A 12,125-nucleotide genomic window follows, 5' to 3' on the forward strand; every position below is an offset into this window, starting at 1 on the left:
AAGATAAGTATGCACATTATTCATTATGACACACAGATATTTTACTGACAGTGGAACATATATGTGTATGATATTCTATGTATTTATTTTATATACCTGTTCGTGCATGTGTACTAAGTCGCTTCACTTGTGTCCGACTCTTTGTGACCCTCTGGACTCTAGCCCACCAGGCTCCCCGTCCATGGGATTCTCCAGGCAAGAACACTGGAGTGGGTTGCCACACCCTCCGCCAGAGGATCTTCCTGACCCAGGTATTGAACCTGTGGCTCATATGTCTCCTGCACTGCAGGCGGGTTCTTTACCACTAGTGCCACCTGGGAAGCCCAAAGTGTTAGTCACTCAATCGTGTCTGACTCTTTGTGACCTCATGGACTGTAGCCTACCAGGCTCCTCTGTCCATGGAATTCTCCAGGCAAGAATACTGGAGTGGGTCGATGTGCCTTTCTCCAGGGGATCTTTCTGACCCAGGGAATCTGCATTTCAGGCAGATTCTTTACCGTCTGAGCCACCAGGGAAGCCCCATGCACTGTTCACAGGCCCCTTATAACAACTCTGCAATTCAGAAACCTGGTTAAACCCAGATGGCAAGCTGCTTACTAAAAGTCAGAAACCTCTCAAATCTGTCTTCTTAGTCTTCATCAACAGCAAAAATTTTAATTCAGCTATTTTAGAGTACTGCAAAATACAGTTGCTTCACTTTTGCCACTTTTGACAATTAAAATTGAGAACCTGAAATCTACAAAAAAAAGTGTTGGAAATTCTGAAATAGAAATGTGTAAATAAATTGATTTTTCATCCCTATCTCTAGTAGTTGCCTAGTATAAAACATGTAATTTAAAATTATTTAATGTACAGAATTAAGATATGCTTATTAAATACTACTTGATAATTTAACCCACAGTCTCTCAGAACAAATTCTAAAAACTCTTGAGCCAGATGCATATTCAAATTTTATTCTGATTTAAGACTTTAAGAAGCAGGATGCTTATTTATGATAAAGTGAAGAATATCTCACTTTATCTAATATTAGAATATTAGAAGAATATTCTAATAATATTAAACTCTCTGCCTAAAACCTGAAGTACATTGTTTCACTGAGTGGTTGTCTGTGCTTCAGAGATCACTGTGTTTTATGGAACGATAATTGGAAAAAACTTTTAGAAAGATAAAAAGAAAACATTTGATGAGATACATAAATACTATGCACTAGAATATTTATTAGAAAAAATAAGTAAAAATTTTAAACAATAATTAAAAAATTTCCTATTGGCTTATTGATAATTAATGTGGAAAATAAATCATGTACCTAAAAATAATTGCTTAAATGAGATTGTGGAAAATTTAGCTTAGTAAATTGAAAAAGTCAATTTAAAATTATATAGTTTGGCTAACAAATCTTTTCACCTTGTCTCATTCATTTTACTAGATAATATTTTTAGAAGCTTTATCTCTCAGTTAAGATTTGGTTAAGAACTCCTAAGTTTTTAAATAGTTCCTCAGGTTTATTTAGATGATGTATTTAAACTTGTTATTAATGGAATATATGTTGGATGTTTACTGCAAGCTTTTCTGTTCAGATGACTGTGGTATAAATTTACTCTAAAATAACTCTTGATCCAGATTTAAGATTATCAGGAGCCCAGCAATGCAGAAATGACATTAACAATGTATAATTCCATGATAGTTAAAATTGTCTCAAATCTGATGGAGAGGAGGGATTATATGCCAGTAAAATAAGTAAAAGACATTGGCATATTTCCATTGCTAGGGGCTAAGGACACAGAACATTTACAGGTTAAATGGGGCATACATTTTAGTTTATGTGCCCATTATAGCCACTGTTGACAGGAAACAGGATGCACACAGTGGGAAACATGACTTGCAGAGTCACTAGAGGCTGATTCTCTGAAATTTACTGAGTCTACTGCCATTAACAGCCTGTGTAAGTAGGAGCCTGCACAAAGTATTTTGGTTTTATTTACATAGCTAAACAGTGTATTAAGAATTGATCATTTATCATTCAAGTTTTATAAATAACCATTGAATCTTTTATTAAGAGTACTAATCTATAAAAAATGGTGATACCTAGCCTGAACATACTATTTTTCCATGAGGTATTAAATAAATTTTTAAAGTAAATTTCTGGCATATTAGGAAATCTACATTGGTAAGTTAGAAATCATATGATATTTAGGAATGCTGTGATGGGAATCTTTTATTGCTGTTGCTTTTGTAAATGTTACTGTTTGAGAGAGACTTTTAAGTTCTTCCTTTCAAAGCTAGATGTAGACAAGAGCATGGATTAGTTTAGATTATATATCAAGGTCTCTAACAAAATAACACATCATGTTTTCTAATGGTTAGATGTGACTGTTTGATATTTAATTCTAAAGAAGCAATGATGGATAGTTGAAAAGAACATAGTATAGTTTCAATCCGTCCTGGGCTCACGCGTTGCGAGCTGTGTTACCTTCAGGTCGCTTTGCCTTATTCTGCTTCAGTTTGCTCATTTTATAAATGATGATAATAGTAGCACGTACTTCAAGAGGTTGTCTTGAGGATTAAATGGGTTAATATGCATAAAGCACTTAAAACATTGCCTGACATCTTCTAAGTGCTTTTGAAAAGGTGTTTACATATTTATTATTATACACCGGCCACTGTGCTGGAGTCTGGAAGAGGAGTGCGGTCTGGGCCCTGTTCTCTGAGAGCTCACACTGCGGTGTGGGAGGCGGGGCTACCCAGATCACCTCCGTGCCACGTGTTCAGCTTCTGTGTGAGATCCATGCCAGTTGCTATGGCAGAAGCTTGACTGTGGGTTTCTCAAATAGAATTATCTGAGCTGCTTCTTGAAACTAAGAAATTGTCCAATCGAAAGAGCTGGGGAAGGGCATTTCATTTAGAAAATAGCTTGAAAGCAGACACAGAAGGGTGGGATAAAATTATGCAGGGAACGTCTAGTAATTCGATTTCAGAAAGCTTAATCGCAGGGCCTATCTATACCTACGGATGTCCCTCGCTCCCCCTGCCGCTGCTTTGGTTTATTCAAAGGAAATCAAATGATTTTATATTGGTCATAGACCCTGCAAACCAGTACAGTACTTTCCACTTATCTTAAGCACATCTGGGAAGAAGGATGTGGGAACAGGTATTTTACTTGAGAAATGACCCCAGGAAGCACAAATGAAAAAGTACTGAAAAAGAAACAGAAAGAAAGAAGTGCAAATGAGGTGTGTGTTAATAAGTGGGTTTCTATTTTGGGAATTGAGGGCTCAATCTTATTAGTGATCCTCTGAAAAGACATGTAGAACATATTTCTGAATCATTCCAGGGGAAAATGGAGAGATGGGTGTTTATTTATCAACTTTCACCCCTGCACATACAGCATTAGTTGAAGGTTTTATTTTGGAGCCTTTAGTCTGCAAGCTCTTGTGGGGCTGGAATTAACTCTCATGAAGAGGAGAGAGATGCAGTGTTTAGAATAGAATGGTATCAGCACACCAAGAACTGTCTTCTGCAGCTTCAGGTGAGTTCAGGGGGAGACTTAGAAGTTAGGAAGGAGGGACCAGCTGAGGGAACACAGTCAGGTGAGCTGTCAGCCCTCTGAAGACTTGATTCTGTGGCCCCTGGTAACAAGAATGAGGCAGAGGCTGACTGGAGACTTGAGATAAAGGTGAAGTAGGGAGAGGAGAGATATTGAGCATCTCACAGACCATGTAATGCTGGCAATTTATCTTTTATTATTAAGTTCTTTAAAATGGTTTTCATAGAATGTGAAGTATTTGAATTTGCATTTTGGGTTGCTGTCTTAGATTGTAAACATTATCCTTAACTGGAAAATAACATAAATGTATCTGATTTGTTGAACATGGTTTAAAATGTGTCTTGCCCACAAGTGGAGATCTGGGATTTAGCAAAAAAAAAAAAAAAAGATTGTGTTATAATTTAATTCAAGCTAATTAAATTATAAAACTATTAAATTATTTGAACATGTTTTAAGTTGGTGAAAAAGTAAGTAAATTGCAGTATTTTTATAGTATAGAGTAAAATGTGTGTATTTCTACACATTTACAGAATTCTATCAATCTTCTCATGATGTCACATGTTGGATCAGAATGTAAAAATGCACCACCATATTAAAGAATGTTATGCATAGTAACTGATGAATGCAAGCAATTTACCTTTTAAGTTTTATAAACATGTTGTGTAAGTGTACGATGTACAACATGTTGATTAAATAAGAGTGGAGCTATCACTTCAAGATATTGATTTCATTTTCTTTGGCTCTGTACCTAGAAGTGGGATTACTAATCATAACCATGTGCTATTTTAGATACAAGTTTTAGGATCAAAGAGTTGTATAATATTCATGCTAAGTGTATTCCTATTTGTCCCCACTCAGTGGGCGTACTCAGAGAAGTGAATGATAGAGCTTTAATTGCTTATTTCTGCATAGTATAGCATCAGTTACAGAGTTTAGTATTGACTTATGTTAACAACTTTGTAGAACTAATGAATAATTGCATTTACAGTGATTATTAAACAAAAGAATAATTTGCAGGGTATGATCAAGTTACTTTAATTCACTGTTTCAAATTTCTACTGATAATCCCTTTTATATTATATTGTGACTGTTTCATGAAAGTTCTAATATTGCTTTGTGATCTTAAATCCTTTGACAGAGATCACTCTATCTATATTTCCCATCAGCAGTTTTTAACATGCACATTAACCACATTGAATAATTTTGTAAGATGGAGTTAATTTACCTGGTGAGTTCACACATAAATCCAGTAGATTAAGGCTAAATTTACCACATTGGTGGTATAGTGTGAGCATAGCTGCCTTGCAAGCAGTTGACTTGGGTTCAACTCCCACCCAATGCAGCAGGCCAACCTTTGGGCTTCCCTGGTGTCTGAGCTGGTAAAGAATCTGCCTGTAATGTGGGAGACCTGGGTTCGATCTCTGGATTGGAAAGATCCCCTGGAGAAGGGAACAACTACCTGTTCCAGTATTCTGGCCTGGAGAATTTCACGGGCTACAGTCCATGGTGTTGCAAAGAGTCGGACACAACTAAATGACGTTCACTTTCACAATATATTTAGCTATATCAGAATGGATATATATTTGATTATGTTAAGTTTAAGTTCTAAAATAACAGCTCTTGAATTCCTAGAAAAAATGTTAGTCCACTTAAATGTGCATGTGCGGTGTGTGTACACGTATTGTTTTTGAAGTATTTGTTAATATGTATATCTACAGAGAGATACATAGAGATACTTAGCCAAAGATACTTCACTTTTCGGCTATTTCTCACAGTTTAAAAAACCCTAACTAGGTACTGTTTTCACTGATTAATTGTTGAGAGCCAACTAAATGTTATACTTTGTCCAGGAAAGATGTACATTTTCGAAATTCCCATAACATAGAGGAAGAAACTGCTGAGTCTGCCAACCCAGAGACACTCCACGTCGCTGAAATATAGAATGGACAGCTGCCAGAATGTCAGGACTCAGGTAGCTTAGCATGGTCCCTGATGTTATTTTTACGGGAAGGAAAAGAGATTCCTTATAAAGATTCCTTCTTTCAGCAATCTCAGGGCAATTAACTGCATAGGCAAAGTTTAAGTGTAGTTTCTTTATGTATATAAAATAATGTAAAGCCCTTTGTTATACAAACAGCACACAGATTGCAGTGGCAGTGTGTTGTGGACAAAACATAAAAGGAATCTCACTAAGCTGTAGTGTTTCCCAGGCATGTGATTTATCATCTGCACTGTGCTATCCTAATGACAAACAAAAGCATCTAAACTACCTTAAATTGTTTACGTAGTTATTTTAAACAATACAACTGCTTGTCTTTTCTTTGTCATTGTTGAACAAGTTAAAACTTAATATGGAGTGGAATTTTTCTGTAATACATTTCCTTAGTACCCACGTGCTTAGATTCAAAGATGATAACTACTGCACAGCCTATGATTCTATTCCACTCCATTTTCTCTGACTCATTCAAGGTTTCTTAATTATTTTTATAAGAGGCTTTACTGGTTTTAGTCTGATATAAGTAATTTGTAATTTTAGTGGGAAGTTGGGAATTTTATGAGTATATCGCTTGTGTGTAATCTGTGTCTACTTTCACTCAGATCAGTATTTACTGAGCTTGGTCTGCTTTGCTCATCTTCCTGTAGTAAAACCATCCCTACCCTACCTTTTGTTCATTAAATGTTCAAGATACATCTCACCTATCTACTAATTGATTATATGAAATATGCTCAATATATGCACCTTTATCTATATATTGATTTTCTATAATTCCTGAACCCCAGGATTATCTTTTTCTTAGAGCAGGATGCCACAATGTTACCTTCTGTGCAGTCCATCTGGGAGAGCAGAGGGGAGCCCCTAGGATGGTTGGAAAAGGAAAACAGGGACTCTTGTAGAATATATACATACCACATTAACACTAAATGATAGACAATATTGATTGTGGTAAGATGTGTTTACCTTGTAGTTGTTACATATTAAAGTTGCAAAAGAAAGAGTTCATCTTTGTTCCTTCCTCTCCCACCTGGAATTTTTAAAGCTGTTTGTCCCCTTCTAGAGGGAGCTTCCTAGGTGGCTCAGTGGTAAAGAATCCACCTGCCAATGCAGGAGACACAAGAGATGCAGGTTCAATCCCAGGGTCGGGGAGATCCCCTGGAAGAGGAAATGGCAACCCACTCCAGTATTCTTGCCTAGAAGTCTCATGGACAGAGGAGTCTGGCGAGCTACAGTCCGTAGGGTCACAAGGAGTCAGACGCAATTGAGGATGCATACATGCACCCTTCCAGAACATAATGGGACAAACTGACCTGGCTTGAGACTGAGAAACAGAACAAGTCAGATTCTGGGGGAAGGTTAGAGGAGTTAAGAGGCTTAGGGTATCCTGAAGAAAGTGGAGAACTGAAAGAGTGAGACACGTACTCTGGGTTCTCTTTTGCATCAATTGGAAAGACAGATTAAAAAAAAAACAAAAACCTGGTAGGCAAACATTTATATATGTGGTGTATGTGTATATTATTAAAAATAGAGATAAAGGAGACATTGCATTTGTACATCAATGGTATGCCAGTCATTTGCATATACTTTCACATTTACTCGTCAAATAAATTTGAAAGAAAGGCACTACTGTCAGCTCCAGTTTGCAGATGAGCAGTGGGCTGAAAGAGGTTATATAACTACCCTGTACAGGCTCCCCACTAAAGGGGTGAGAATTCCCACACCAGTCTCTCCAGCTCAATTAATTGCTTGAATTCAAACTCTTAGAAAGAATTTTTTTGGTAGATAAACTTAAAGTTATTAAAATTTTCTTATGTTATAAAAGTGTTATTTTCCTAAAGGCAATAATTTTAATTTTCTTCCTTTTCCCCAAATCCCACTCCATTCAGATCTATTTCATTTGTACCAATGAAATTGCCAATATGCTTTTGCTAGTCTAGCATGTTTAAATGCAAGTTAAATGACTTGGAATTAAAAGATATTCATGAACATTTCCTGAGGTATTTTAAAATTGCATAAGCTCTCAGTTCTTTATGGATTTGTGAGAAGGTATCATATTCACCAAGCTGTGCTGTTTTTGGAAAACAAAAAATCTCTTCCCTCTCACCTTCTTCTCACATTAAAAAAAAAAAAAAAAGGCAGATCTCTTTAAAGACTACCATTGTCAGCTTATGTCCTGTCTTTACAAACTTCTATGGAAAGTGCTGAAGAAAGCAAGAATGATACTTGGATAAATCCTATATGTAATAATCAAGTGTATTTGCTTCTTAGCACTCTCATAGAATCCAAGGGCTGCCTCTAATTGCCATCTTCTGATGGTTACAGATCCTGACAAGGAAAGTCATGTTCAAATACCCATCCAATTTAAGAAATTCAACTTATTTCCAGATTTTGTTATTTAAACCCTTCATAAGAGTTTTTAATAGCAGAAATTAAAACAGTTAATCAAAACAAAGCTAATTCAAAACAAAGTTAATCGTAAATGTGTACACAGCTTTGATACTTGGCTGTATAAAATTTTTAAGCAGTAATATTTACTTTCCTAGACAACCAAACTTAGTCTTTTTTGAACTAAACTTCCTAATCACTTTCAAACTAATACTCACTTTAGTCAATACCCAAGTAAATGTTTGGCTCTGTTTGTAACATGTGGCTATATGACACCAATGATTTAGTCTTTTGGGATTGATGGTGTGAATTTTTCCATCTTATCTCAGAACAGTGAAGATTCCAATTTGTAGCATGCTGTAAGCAAGATCAGCTACAAAATTAGTGGAGCCCAGTACAAAATAAAATTAAGTGCTTTGTGTTGAAAAATGATTAAGAATTTCAAGATAGCAACATCACAGCATTAAACCAAGTGTGGGGACTTTCTCAGCACTGGGCCCCGTATGACTGCATAAGTCACACACCCAGGGAACCAGTCCTGGCTATAAAAGTTCATATGCTTGTTGCCTTGCTCCTTCTGGTAATAGTCTAGATTCCAGGTAGCCTGTAAATAGACATATTGAAAAAGTGGTGGATATACTACATCTGCCTCCAAGTAAAGATTAAGTAGATACTCCTTTCTTATTTTAAGGATGTCTATGAAACATACCTCACAGTCAGTAAACTCTCAGAACTGGTAGTAGGAAGAACTAAAACACTATGATCTATCAAACTTATTTTGAAATTTAATACTTTAAAAAATGACTAGATGCAGAATGCCTTTATGAAAATGTCTACTTTTTGTCATTATACTAATAAATCTTTCTAGGATTCTCTTCAAAATGAATATCTCATTTTCTCATAGCTCAGACTGGCCACACAGATACTTTTTTCTATCAGAGTGTACCTGATGCCTGCATTGAAGGTTATTAGTCTTTATCTTGAATCCCCCTCTTATCTGGTGTGTCCCACTGTGTATTTTTCATGTGCATAAATCATATGAATAGATCATTTGAATTACTTATTCCAAACTAGTGGTTCTTGGTATGTTGATTACTTCTTATTACATAATTAATATATTTAGTCTAAAGCAAAACAGAACATTTGGGACATGAAAAGTGAATAAATTATCCATATTTTTCCTACTTTGAGTTATCAGATTTTACTATTGGAATATGCTTCATGTTTTCCTCTATCATTTAAAAAAGGAAAGTATATATTTCTATAAATGTTTTCTATTAACAATGAACAAGACACATCTTTTTAGGCCAATAAATATAGTTTTATGTCATTTTAAATATTTGTATTATAGTCTATTATCTAATTGTAGTGGAATTTATATACCTTACCTCTTCTGCTGAAGAGTAGGGACTGTGATCCTTTTCCAAGCCTTTCTCTCAGTCTTTCTGATCAGGCTGTCATTATATCTTATCTTACAGCTCTAGCAGGGCCTTTTTAACTACCGTTTAGTTTGTAAGAAAGTCATTGCATTGTTTTTTAACTTCATTTTCTCTTTGGATATAATACTATTTCTCCTTCTTGTCTCAACTGTGACTCATTCCTGCTCCAAGTCCTGTTCCTCATCACTGACCCTGCGGGCAATTTTCAACCTCCTGTATACTGACTTCATGAAGGATGCCTTGATACCTAAGGGGTCATGTAGCTGCATACAATAATAGTATTTTTATGAAAATCTCAATACACAATCATTTCTTATTTAGTGTTATCTATTCTTTCATGCTCTAGGCCATCAGTAGCTGTCATTACATACATCTCTAGTGCTGCTCATTTGTGGGCTTCCATATAGATTGTCAGTGTAGACAAGTTCAATTAACATTGCTGCATGCTATGAGAATTTACCCCATCCTTTCAGATTTGGAGTTTCTACTTGAAACCACTCTTTCCTATTTTGTCCAGTTTCTGAACTTGTCCCCTTCATCTGTCACAACCATCAATCACAAAAGTCTCTCTTTGTGGCTCCAAGTCAGCTGCTCTGAATGATCTCTTTGCAAAGTTTTCAGTACCCCCCATCATGATTTGTATGTATGCTATGTGGTCTGTATTTCATGGTATTCCACCCTAGCTACCCTCATTATTTGATGAAAAATCTAACCTCAGTGTTATTTTTAAATGGCAGATGATTGCCTTTCAGTTTACTGTCATTTTGAGGTATTTCTTAGGTCTGTGCAAAATGAAATTTTGTGTATGCAACATAAACTATACTCTGCAAAATACACTCTTAAATTTGATGAAACTATAGCAGAAATTGTTATGTAATAAGTAAAAAAATCTCATGTTGATAAAGATATTCTTCTTTAATAAATATCTTCCATGTAATGCTTAAAATATTTTTTAATACTAGGAAAAGTTTTGTTCTTAAGTTTTTTATGAAATTTTGCTATATCAAAAAGGAGTGCTTCCCACTTCCTTCTCTCTTTGATCCAAATCATTTCACTAGTAATTCATTCATTAATTCATTTAACAACTTTCCAGCAGGGCTTTTTTATATAGATACATTGCTAAATTATATAATAATGTATCTGTTTGATAAGTATTTATTCAGTGTCCATTTTTAATCCTTGTCCATTCTCCATCCTTGGTATATGTCAGTGAAAAAAATGACAGGCCAAAAACCCCCTCCATATGTTAAAAGAGAGAAATGTGAAGCAAACAGAAATAATTTTAGAGAATGAAGACTGTCAAGGAGTGTAATCAGGGAGATGGGGCCCTTAAACAGGCAGGGAATGCATTTCTTAAAAAATGATATTTAAGCTGAGAAGAAATGAGTCATGCACATGTCCAGATAAAAACACCCAAGCAGAGGGAACAGCAAGAGTAAAGGCCCAGTGAGCATGGCGAATCATTAGCTGAGGCTCAGGTACAAGGAGGAAGTAATGTGACATTGCAACAATAAGTGAAAAAAAAAAAAAAAAGCTTAAGAAATTAACTCATGCTGCGAATCAAGATAGAGATGTGGATGACAGGATGAGGTCAAGTAGAAAAGACAGATCTTTGGGGTTGATAAGGCCAAAAATTGAGAAACCAGGATATTGGGCAGATCATCTTCATGGGAATTATATTCTGTAAGAATGCTGACAAGGGCCGTGGTGGAGATGTATATCCGAATTATATCTGACTGTTAAACCAGAGATCCCAAAGTTTCCACTTACATCCCATAGCAGAACGTTGTCATGCTGCTGCACTGCAGAACAGAAGTGTTCTTGTGCTAAGAAGGAAGGAGAGTACAGTGTTCAGGAGGTTATGGTAAGTCCTTGTCTGATTGTCTTTACTATTAAGTATGAACCTTCAAAGAGTCCTTTACCCTTTATCTTTAGGCTAAAGGAAAAAAAAATAAAGTACTGGTTTGTGTCATGATACAGTTTTCTCTGTGCTTCAGAGCTAGTGACTGAAATGTGGTAATTGACACAATACCTGTTTGATAAACAGATGAATCAATGAAAAAGAATTAGACAATTGCTTATCAAGCATTAAAAACATTTCTCCTTCAAGCTTCCAGTACTCTAGTAGTTCATATTACAGTGTTTCTACAGTCCACATGCACAGAGGATAGCTTGGTGCAGTGGATAGAGCACAGACAGACAGGGTTAAATGCTAGCTGTATTATTAACTTGTGGTAGGACCAAAGGCAACTTCTTTGACCTCAGAAAGGTTGACTTTCCTTTCCTTCCATATTCCAGATCCATGCTTTACACCCAAACTAGTAAGTAAAGTCAATAAACCTAAAATATTGCTTTCTCACATGACTGGTTTTGAAGCTGTGTAGAGCTATCTCAAATATTTGTTTCCTTCAAGATAGTGATTTCTACACATCTTTCTAGCTGTTGGCTATGTGGGGGTCAACAATTGGATGACTTAGTATTCTCAGAAATATGACAGTATTGCAGTTCACAGCCTCCTGTGGTTCAACAGAGTCATAAGGCTAGTTCTATTCAGTGGGTTATCAGAAGTCAACTGTGGGCTAGGCATTGAGTGGCAGGATAAGATGCTAAGAAATTCTTATCTTCTTAGGTAGAAATCTAAGATGACTCTCAAAATTCCTCCCTACTGCACCTTCCATATATAATCCTCTCTCCCTTGAAGTGGACAATCTGTCAACAAGATGGGATATCATTCCTGAGATTAGGTTACATTATATGCCAA

At 35.9% G+C, this 12,125-nt stretch overlaps 1 long non-coding RNA gene across 2 annotated transcripts in view; it reads left to right on the forward strand.

Moving 5' to 3' along the window:
- The window catches only part of LOC133227575 (uncharacterized), a 179,648-nt gene that overhangs the window by 18,994 nt on the left and 148,529 nt on the right, over positions 1-12,125 (forward strand). The window contains exon 1 of one of the 2 annotated variants that reach the window (XR_009729878.1): positions 2,788-3,526. The exons of the other annotated variant lie outside the window; for it this stretch is intronic. This is a non-coding gene — a long non-coding RNA (uncharacterized LOC133227575). Of the gene's footprint in view, positions 1-2,787; positions 3,527-12,125 lie in introns of those variants that run through there. 2 annotated transcript variants of the gene reach the window in all.

Source organism: Bos javanicus, chromosome 16 (genome assembly GCF_032452875.1).
Source record: "Bos javanicus breed banteng chromosome 16, ARS-OSU_banteng_1.0, whole genome shotgun sequence".
Classification (NCBI taxonomy): domain Eukaryota; kingdom Metazoa; phylum Chordata; class Mammalia; order Artiodactyla; family Bovidae; genus Bos; species Bos javanicus.